Genomic DNA, 10,717 nt, shown 5'->3' on the forward strand with positions numbered 1-10,717 from the left:
CAGACCCCCCCGGAGCCCTGAGGGGCCCGGAGCCCCCTCCCGGTCCCCCCCACCCTCCGCCGGTTCCCGGGGCCTGCCCGGGGCCAGCAGCGGCGCTGCCTTGTTTTGGTTATAAATCGGCGTTATCTTGGTGGGATTTTGGTTATAATTGCACATAATTCTGCTTATAATCCGGCTTTTTTTTTTTTTTTTTTTGTAGTAATTCACCGTTGCTTTGGTTATGAATTAGTGTAATTTGGCTTTACTTTCGATATAACTTGGCTTTGTTTCGGTTGTAATTCAGTGTTATTGTGTGTGTAATCCAGTTATATCCTGGTTATAGTTTGGCTTTATTTTTGTTATCATTAATTCTTATTATGTGTGTAATTCAGCATTGTTTTGGTCATAAATTGGCTTTTTTCTGGGTATAATTTGGCTTTAGCCTGGGTGTAATTTGGCATTATTCTGGTTATTATCCATCCTATATTTTGGTTATAATTAAGCTTTATTCTGGCAATAATTCATCTTCAGGTGTGATTTAGGTGTATTTGGGTTATAATTTGGCTGCATTCCTTTATAATTCAGTCTTATTCTGGATGCAATTTGGCATTATTCTGCTTGTAATTCATCCTATACTTTGGCTATAATTCAGCTTCACTCTGGGTATAATTCAGTTTCATCCTGGTTATAATTCAGCTTTATTCTCATTACAATCCAGCTTCCTTTGGGCTCTAATCCCGTGCTGTCCTGCCATCCCAGCCCAAGTCACCAGCACACTGTGGCTGTCACAGGGCTTGAGGAATCTCAGTGCCAAGGCCTGAATCCACAGGAATCCAACTCCCAAGTGCTCCACGAACACCCAAGGACAGAATTTTGGCATTTTCCTGAGCTCTTGGCTCACCATGAAGCTGAGGGATGCTCCAGGGGGTTGGGCCTGGCTTTTCTGTGATAATTTCCCTTTTTGGGGCTCTTGGAACTTGTAAAACCTTCTCCCAGGGCGTTGCTGCCAAACCCTGGGATCTGCTCTGCTTTTTCAGCTGATCCTGAGGGCTTGGCCACACAAACACTGAAACCCCAGCCCAACTCTGCATTTAATAGTTTATATTTCATTATCCTGACCCAAACCCTGAGGGATGCCCATCAGCCAAGGGGAGTTTGTCATCACCCATTTCCTGGCTCTGGAAATCTGCTCTCAGCCCTGAAGAACTTCCTGCTTTTCCTAGGGATTGAGGATTTGCTCTGGGCAGCCGTGTGAGCTTCCCACTTCCAGCAGAGTGGGAATGTCCTGGCTCTGTTTTTCCTGGTTTCCCGAGGCTGCAGCAGTGACTGATGGTGGAAAGTAAATAATTGTGAATTTCAGTGCTGTGGCCGGGTGTCATTTCCCGCTGGGATCAGGGGAGTTTGTGCAGCCAGGAGGCAGCATTCCCGTGGGATTTGGCTGTGGAGTTGCTCCACGTCCAGCTGACTTTTCTGGGAGGTTCCTGCCAGAGGAACTTGTTGCTGCAGAGAGACTCGTGCAGCTGAAGGAGCTCAGGAGCTGCTGAGGGCTCCTTGTGTTGGAGCTGGTGCTGGGGGGATGCAGATGGAACTCAGGCCTGACCCTTCAGCATGGAATATTGGGGATGCATGGATGGATGGAGGGATGGATTGATGGATGGATGCAGGTCGCTGATGGGGCTGCTTCACACCTTGTAGGTAAGGAGTGAGCTTTCATGGAATTATGGAACGGTTTGGGTGGGAAGGGGCCTAAAAGCCCATCCAGTGCCACCCCTGCCATGGCAGGGACACCTCCCACTGTCCCAGGCTGCTCCCAGCCCCAGTGTCCAGCCTGGCCTTGGGCACTGCCAGGGATCCAGGGGCAGCCCCAGCTGCTCTGGGCACCCTGTGCCAGGGCCTGCCCACCCTGCCAGGGAACAATTCCTAATTCCCAATATCCCATCCAGCCCTGCCCTCTGGCAGTGGGAGCCATTCCCTGTGTCCTGTCCCTCCATCCCTTGTCCCCAGTCCCTCTGCAGCTCTCCTGGAGCCCCTTTAGGCCCTGCAAGGGGCTCTGAGCTCTCCCTGGAGCCTTCTCCTCTCCAGGTGAGCACCCCCAGCTCTCCCAGCCTAGCTCCAGTCCCTGGTGCATCTCTGTGGCTTCCTGGCCTTGCTGCAAGCCCAGGGCAGCCCAGCTGGAGGTGTGGGTTTTACCCAAGCACTCTCTGAGCAGGGCAGCTCCCTGGCTGGATCTCTGTGCCAGTTTTTGTGTTGCACTTGGGAGGCTCTGGGGAAAGCTCCTCGTTGTGCTGACTGTGCAGAAGCACCCGTGGGACAGAGGGATCAGACACACCTCGAGTGGCTGGGCTGGGAAGGTGGCCCAGGGAAGGGCTCAGCTTCCTCTACACCCTCAGTGAGAGCCAGGAATGGAGTTTGTGCCCTCCTGAGAGCCAGTGGGGTGGGAGAGTCGATTATTTGGGACAGATTATGCTCCTTACTGAAGGAGCCTGGCCCCTATCCCAAGGTTTGCCAGAAGAAGAATGAGCAGCACTGTTTACCCACTATCTGTGTGCTTTGAGATGCCTTTGGGCAGGAAGGAGAGGGAAATCTGCCTCACAAACACTTGAGAGGATCAGTGGAAGGAGGTGCAGTGGGAATCCTGTGGTTTGGGGGCTCTTGAGATGTGTTTTTGTGGCCTGTGAGTGGCACCTTGTGCTGGTGTGATGGTGTTCACAGAGATTCTTGGATGAGGGAAGAGACAAGGATCTGACTCCATGTTTCAGAAGGCTGATTTATTATTTTATGATATATATTACATTAAAAATATACTAAAAGAATAGAAGAAAATATTTCATCAGAAGGCTGGCTAAGAATAGAATAGGATGGAATGATAACAAAGGTTTGTGGCTCGGACTCTGTCCAAGCCAGCTGGGCTGTGATTGGCCATTAATTACAAACAACCAACATGGGCCAATCACAGATGCACCTGCTGCATTCCACAGCAGCAGATAATCATTGTTTACATTTTGTTCTTAAGGCCTCTCAGCTTCTCAGGAGGAAAAATCCTAAGGAAAGGATTTTCCATAAAAGATGTCTGCGACATGCTGACAGGGACAGGGAGCTGCTGCTCTGTTGGATGTCTGGAGTTGGTCTTCCATGATCCCTGGGGGTTCCTCCCAGCTCAGGATATTCCATGATTCCATGACCCAGCCATAGCTGCTGGAGACTCACCTTCTCTCTCAGTGCTAATTTTTCAGTCTGCTCCCTAGAAATCCCCAGCTGTGCATTTTAAGGGATTAAACCTGCTTTGCATCTGTTTATTCTGCAGTTGATGTCTCTAAATTGAGCCTAAATCTAAAATAATTCCTAGAAATGAAATCTTAATCTTTCTAACACGGCGGTGCAGATTAATAATCACTGTTGGGTTTTCACTTTAAAGACTTCAAATTTGTTTGGGGAAATCTTGGAGGCACGAAGCGAGTGTCTTCCTTTTGTTACTTCCATCTCGGAGGTTTGAGCTGTACCTAATTAATTGATAACATCTGGAGGAAGGGTAGACATTTGCATAGCTCTTGAATCCCTGAGCTAAAGCAACCCCAGCTGCTTCACCTTCCTGAGAGCCTTGGACAGCCACGTGGAGGCCTCTTCCCTGGGAGGATGGTGAGGCTGTGGCACAGGGTGCCCAGAGAGGCTGTGGCTGCCCCTGGAAGTGTCCAAGGCCAGGTTGGAGAGGCTTGGAGCAGCCTGGGATGCTGGAAGATATCCTTGTTCAAGGCAGGGAGGTGGAACAAGATGGGCTTTAAGGTCCCTTCCCACCCAAACCATTCTGTGAGTGTCAGGGAAGATGAAACAGGAAAGCCTTATAAATATGATTGCCTGGCAAAAGATTTTGAGAATATGGAAGCTATAAGTGAGATTGAAATGAAAGCAAGCTTTGAGATCCCTCAGTTACTGAACAACTGGAAAACAATGGTGTGGCTTTTAGGGTTTAAAATGTAGCACAGGAGGGTAATGTCATGATTCTTATAGGCTGTATGGAAATGCTGTAGGATTTGTATCTTGTACTAGATTGGTTAGTGAGAATTAGAATATTCAACACAGAAGAAGATTTATTGTATTGGAACAGGAACCTCGCTCTCTCACCCTTTTACTCTCTCACCCTCTCATCCTCTCTGCCCCTCTCTTCTCTCAGGCCTGCTCCAGCTGTGGCTGGCAGCTCCCAGCAGGGCCCTGCACCCAGGCCCTTGGCAATGAACCCCAAGCTCCTGACCTGGCCTCAGAGATCTCTGCTCTCTGTCCGTCCCGACTGTGCTACCCCTGACGCTCCTACACATGAGTTATTCAGTAATGAAAACCCCCTGGTGTATTTGAGTCCACATTCAAAGCACTGTTTATCCCACATCTCTGGGATGGTGCAGCTGATGTCAGGTTGGTCTCCCCCCCCTACCATGTACAGTTTTTTCCCCTCTCACAACCAAGTTCCCTGGCTGGTGGGAGAGCCCCTCCATCTTTCCCTTGGTCTCCTGGATGTCTTTCCCAATTTCTTCCTCTTGCAGTGCTCAGCCCTGTTAGTGTTTCTCCTTCTCAGAGCCACTGCCCATTTTCCAAAGGGTGTGTTTTTCCCTTTCTGTTGTGTTGTGATTTTGGGCTTGAATCCTGCAGGGATGATCACTCCATCAAGGTACAGCTCGCTGCCCAACTGCTTCCCAAAATTTATCTTTTGGTGTCTTAAAAATGAATTGGAAAAGCTTTACAGCCAGCCTGGAGAAACAGCTTAAGTGTTCAAGCAGCGAGAAAGGCAGGTTTGTGCTGATGTATTTGCTGGTCTAAACATGCATCCAGTTATTGCTTCAGTGCTTAAGCTGTTCCTCTCTGTCCAGAGGATAATCCTGGTTGGAAGGGATCTTTATTTTAACTCAGTGCAGGGCCAGTTGGATGAGGTTGGATGTAAAGCCCTTGTAAGTAGAAGAGTCCTGATTTTGGCCACGTGTGGCCGAGTGCTGCTCCTTTGTCACCAGACACAGGGACTTGTGTAGCTGAGCTGCAAAGCTCGTCTTCTGGAACAGGAACAACCAAGGATTTGGTGGTGGAAATCCGGCTGGAAATGAGTTTTTGAGGAAGAGCTGGTGCAGTAAATCCGAGCTGAGTTTTGAGCTGTGTCCAGTCACTGCACCAAAATAAAAAGGCAGGAGGAGGAAATCAGGGAGCAGAGTGCCCTTGGCTTCCTTCTGCATTGCAGGATACTTGGAAGGGGGTTTGTAAAGATCCATACATTCCCAATTTCAGGCAGCAGGGTGCTGGTAGGGACAGTGACCTCTTGATGCTGCAAAGCTTCAAGAGTGGACACAAACTTAACAGGAAAAGAGCAGTCTGTGTGCAGGAGCAGCTGTTTAAAAAAGCTGAGAGAAATAATCCCCCTCAGCTACAACATGATCCCAAATAAATTGTTGGGATACCAGATGTCAGGTCAGTGTTCTGTTCCTCCATGTGCCTGTGTGTCCTGATCTTGTGCCAGCACTCAGGAGGATGTACTGCTCTCTTTGAATCTGAGACACAGCAGGTAAGGGCTGTTTCCTCACTCATATCTCGGAGGGGTTTATGCCCCAAAACCTCAGAATTTCTGATTCACACCAGTGACATTTGGGAGTTGGTGTTTTGGAGGTGTCTTGCTTGGTGCAGTTAATTTCCTTAGGTTGTGCTTGTGACTTGTGGACATGGATCCTCTTTGGCTTTGGTGCTTCACCCTGCCCCTGAGAAGTTCTCTGGATCCCTGCTCCTATCACAGCCTCTTCCAAGCCAGTAGGAAACTCCTGTTGCTTCTCTCCAAAGACTGTTCAAAACTGCTGTCAATCCCCAGATTCTGTTAATTAATCCAGAGGGGAAGGAGGGGAGGGCATTTGGGACAGTAAATCTTTTGGTGTGTAGACTCCAGTTTTGATGCTCTTTAATACCTCCTTTTTTTTTCTTTGTACAGGCAGTGTCTTTCAAGTAGGTGGTTTTTGAAATTAAAGGTACTTGAACAGGGAAGCAGCCCTGGGAATAATCTTCTTGAAGCTGGGAGGCAGCACTGGTAGGGAATGACACAGCCCTGGAGATGGGAAGAGAGGAATTTAACCTGGCATCACCCTGGGGGGAGCCACTGGCTGCACCTCGCAGCCCAGCTGAGCTGTGCTCTGTCTGTGTCTGTGTTCAGAGCTCAGCAGTGCTGAGGGCTCATCAGGGCAGCTCAGGCCAGGCTGAAACACCCCCAGTCCATCAGCAATCAGCTCCTGCATGGGGGGAAAGCCTGGGGCTGTCCCTTCTGGGCAGGGAGCAGTGCTGTGCTGCACAGGTGTAAGTGCAGCTCTGGACAATGTTACAGCTCTGTGCATCCTCAGCAGAGCTCCCTGCAGGATCCAAACCCTCCTTTCCTCCTCTTGGAGCTCCTTGCTCTGCACTGAGCTGCTCCTTGACCCCGTAACTCTTCATCTGTGTGAGCCCAGCTTACAGGGTGAGGTGAGGCTTTGGGACAAGGAATCATGGAATGGTTTGAGTTGGGAGGGACCTTAGAGCTCATCCAGTTCCATCTTCTGCCATGGGCAGGGACACCTTCCACTATCCCAGGGTGCTCCAAACCCCATCCAACCTTGGCCTTGGACACTGCAGCCACAGCTTCCATCCGTTCTTACAGGGAACAATTCCTAATTCCCAATATCCCATCCTCCCTGCCTTTTGACAGTGGGAGCCATTCCCTGTGTCCTGTCCCTCCATCCCTTGTCCCCAGTCCCTCTCCAGCTCTCCTGGAGCCCCTTTAGGCCCTGCAAGGGGCTCTGAGCTCTCCCTGGAGCCTTCTCCTCTCCAGGGGAGCACCCCCAGCTCTCCCAGAGAGAGGGAGGCTCCAGCATCTCTGTGGCCTCCTCTGGACTCTCTCCAGCAGCTCCAAGTTCTTCCGGTGCTGGGACCCCGGATCTGGAGGCAGCTCTGCAGGTGAGGTGTCACCCGAGCGGGGCAGAGGACACATTGTCACCAGTTGTTGTCCCCTGCCTGTCCCCTGGCTCTGTCTGGTCACAGCCTCCTGTCCCTGGCGTTGCTGCTCCGTCTCTGTCTCGGGCAGACACCCCGGAACGTGCTTGGCTGCACCATCTGCATCCTCACGCCTGGGCGCGTTCTTGGCCGCCTCGGTGGTTAACAGAAATAGGTTTTAATTAAAAGCTCATTATCGAGTTGTCGTGTAGCATTAGTAAATAAAAATAACTTTTACAGCCCAGCCCTGTGACTCAGTAAGTGGCAATTGAAAATATTTGACATCACTTTATTTAAAACAAAATTGACGAATATTACATTTTTGATTCCCTATTTGCTCCAAATGGGCTTTAAATCTAAATAAATGGTTGTCTGTGGCACTGTGGTTATCATTCAGGTCCAGAAGGAGAAATAAGTGTGGTCTGCAGTCTCAAAATCATCTCCATTTCAGTTGTAAACTGTTGCGGCTGGGTGGTTTGGGCATCTCCTGTGGGATGGGGGTTTGGAATAGCTGCAGCCTGCATCCATTTCCTCATTCCCAGGTGGAGGGTTAGTGAAGGGATGCTCTGCTCAGGCCCAGCTCTCTCCCTTCTGCCCTCTCCATCCCTGTTTCAGTGAAGAGGTGTTGTGTTCTCTTGTTAAAGTTTGATTCTAAACAGGAATAACTTCACTCTCAGCACTTTTTCTTGGGGCTTGGTCCCCTTTTCCCAGCAGTCCTTTGGCTGTCGTGTCACAGCAGGGGCTCCTGCCTCTGTTTACATCCCTAGCATAGAGCTAACGCCTAATAAAATTATCTGCAAAGCAAAAAAGCCATTTTCTGTGTTATTTACAGGTAAATTGGTGCAGTAAAATACTCTGTAAATGTGAGTCATTTCTGCAAGGTCATGCCTTAACCTTATCCCATGGGTGGTGTGTGCAGAGACTGCTGCTTTGGGTTTCCCTGGGAAGCAGCTGGGCCTTGGTGTCCTCTGCTCACTTTTTTGTGCCCTTATTGCCCACCCTGGTCCCAGGAGGAGCTGAAGCCCCAGGGGTTTGTGTTTGTGATGAGGGGAAGGTGAGATCTTCATCTGTGCCCCCTGAGCAGAGCCAGGTTCTGTCCCCTGGAGTTTGGACACCTCCCTGTTGTCTGAGGAGAGCCTCTTATGTGAGGAACCTAAATATTAAATTAAACCCATCTCTCTTGCCTCCCCTTTACCACATTTGACATTGTTGGAAGAAGCATCAGCCTGACAATGTTTTGGGAATCTCTTTTCTGTGTAGATCCCTCACTCAGCCCTCTCCATGCAGGATGGTTGCACCCCCTTGTCCCTTGCTGCCCATTTTTAGACTTGTGGAATCTTCTGAGCTGGAAGAGACCCACAGGGATCATCCTCCCCAACCCCACCCTGTCCATCCCTGGCAGTGCTGTCCAAAGGCTCCTGGAGCTCTGGCAGCCTCGGGGCCGTGCCCATTCCCTGGGGAGCCTGGGCAGTGCCAGCACCCTCTGGGGGAAGAACCTTGCCCTGATCTCCACCAAAACCTCCCAGCACAGCTCTGTTCCCTGGCTTGCCCTCCTTCCTTGTCACCCCTGATGAGAGGACCAGACAACCCTTCTGCTCATTTTTGGAGCTGCTTTATCGAGTGGGGAGCTGAGGAGCAGTTGTGAAACTTGACAGAGAGGTTATGCTCCGAAATAAATCGCGCAGTTGCCTGCGAGTTGGAAATGACTCCCGGTGCAGGTTAATAAATAATGCAAACCCTGTTAATAGATGCCAAATGCGCCGTCTCCGCCAGAGAAAAAGATGATGCCAATAATCTGGGCTGGAAATACTCAGTTCTAGCCACTGGCTGGAGAGTTTTCAGTGTTTAGTGCTGTTAATTTAAAATGCTTTGCTGATAGATTGTAACCGCTCTGTACTTAGTAAAGAACACAAACAGCTCGGTGGAGTAACAGCCTGTTTATAACGCACCTCATTCCCGTGTCCCTTCTGCAGCTCCTGAATCCCTGCAGCCACCTGTGCTGTGATCCTGCTAATGGGAAAGGAGCTGCAAATGTCAGAGGTGATGCCTGCAGCACAGGGAGGCTGCTGGAGTGACGCATCCCTCTCTGTCCTGACGGTCGCATTGAGGTTATCATGATGGAGCTTTTTGCTGGGAGATGGAGCTTTGTTACAGCATCGTGCCAGCCACCCCAGCATACGGCTGAGAAGGGCTTTTCTGCTCAGAGCTCCTTAGTTTTGTTTTCAGGAGCTCAGAAAGGCTTGTAAAATCATCTTTGTGCTTCAGGTGTCGCTTGAGTGCCGTGCAGGGAATAGCATGACCGGACACGGTGTGGATGGGAACGGCCAGCCTGTCCTGGCTGTCCCCCAGACTCTCTGGACAGCAGCTCTGTCCATCCCCTCATGCCCTGGAGGGGTGTTTTATCTCGTAGTTTACAACCACAGAATGTGGCAGTTAATGACACAGAGCCTGTAAAGTATGGGTGAGGAGGGCTGAGGTCCTGGATGTCTGTAAAGCAGTTGGAGTTCAGCTGTCAAAAGATGCCACTTGAATGCAGATGGTTATTTTAAGTACCGAGGTGTGGAGGGAAATCATGTCTGTTGGAATAAAGGTGGCTGCTGATCATTGATATATTTAATGAAGGTAATTCAGCACAGTTGGGGAGGATATGTGCTCTGTTATGGCTGGAGTCTTGAGCATTGTGCAAGAATGTTAAATGTCTATTCCTGCCACCACAGAAACGCTGGTGACAAAGCGCTGGTGTAAAATGCAGCAGCAGAAGCCTCACTTAAAATACAGTCCCTTAAAAAGGGGCTCGTAAAAAAAGGAGAGAGAGTTTTTAATGCAAGCAGCTAGTGATAGGGAAAGGGGGAATGGTTTTAAACTAAAAGGGGAGAGATTTAGGTTAGGTGTCAGGAAGAAATCCAGCTGTGGGACCCTGGCACAGGGTGCCCAGAGCAGCTGTGGCTGCCCCTGGATTCCTGAAGTGTCCAAGGCCAGGCTGGACAGGGCTTGGAGCAGCCTGGGGCAGTGGAAGGTGTCCCTGCCCATAGCAGGGGTGGCACTGGGTGGTCTTTAAGGTCCTTTCCCACCCAAACCATTCCAAAGGGGGTCAGAACCCTTTGGATGGTTGATGGGTTCAAAACCCATCCCATCACCAAGTTAAAACTGCACAAAGCCCCTGCTTTAATTCCCAGTGCTGCTCTTCAAAACAAACGGTGGTTTGTGTTTTGAGAGGAAACCTTTGGGTCCTGTCAGCTCTTGAGCACGGTGGAAATTCCAGGTTTAACTCACTGATCCCATGGGATGTGGAGCCACGACCTGCTGCCATCAGCAGCCTGTCCTGGGAAGCTTTGGTGCAGGCACTGCTGTGCTGAGACTGAGATATGGTCTTAGAGAAGGAAAAACAGCCCATAATGCTTTATACAAAGCAGTTTAGTGAAGAAATAGTCTTTTGCTGGCAGCCTGCTTTTATGTGCCTGCAAAAATGGTACCAAATAGCTCTTTTAATGGGCCTCACTCTGTTTTGTCTGAGCCCTCGAATTAACCTCCCACTTAAAATCATAGTCAGGAAAAGATCTTCTGCAGTCTGAGCCATCCTGTGCCGAGCTGGAGCCCATCCCGGGGGCTGGAGGATAGTGAAATGTGTGAAATTAGGGGGGTTATAATTCCAGCACTGCCAAACTTGCTGCTCCTGGCGTTTTGACCCCGAGGTGTTGACAGCGCCCGATGCGAATGGCGGCGAGCGCTCCGGGGGCGGTGTTTGTCGGGAGGGTGGCGG

The sequence above is a fragment of the Geospiza fortis genome, unplaced genomic scaffold (assembly GCF_000277835.1).
Source record: "Geospiza fortis unplaced genomic scaffold, GeoFor_1.0 scaffold224, whole genome shotgun sequence".
Lineage (NCBI taxonomy): Eukaryota > Metazoa > Chordata > Aves > Passeriformes > Thraupidae > Geospiza > Geospiza fortis.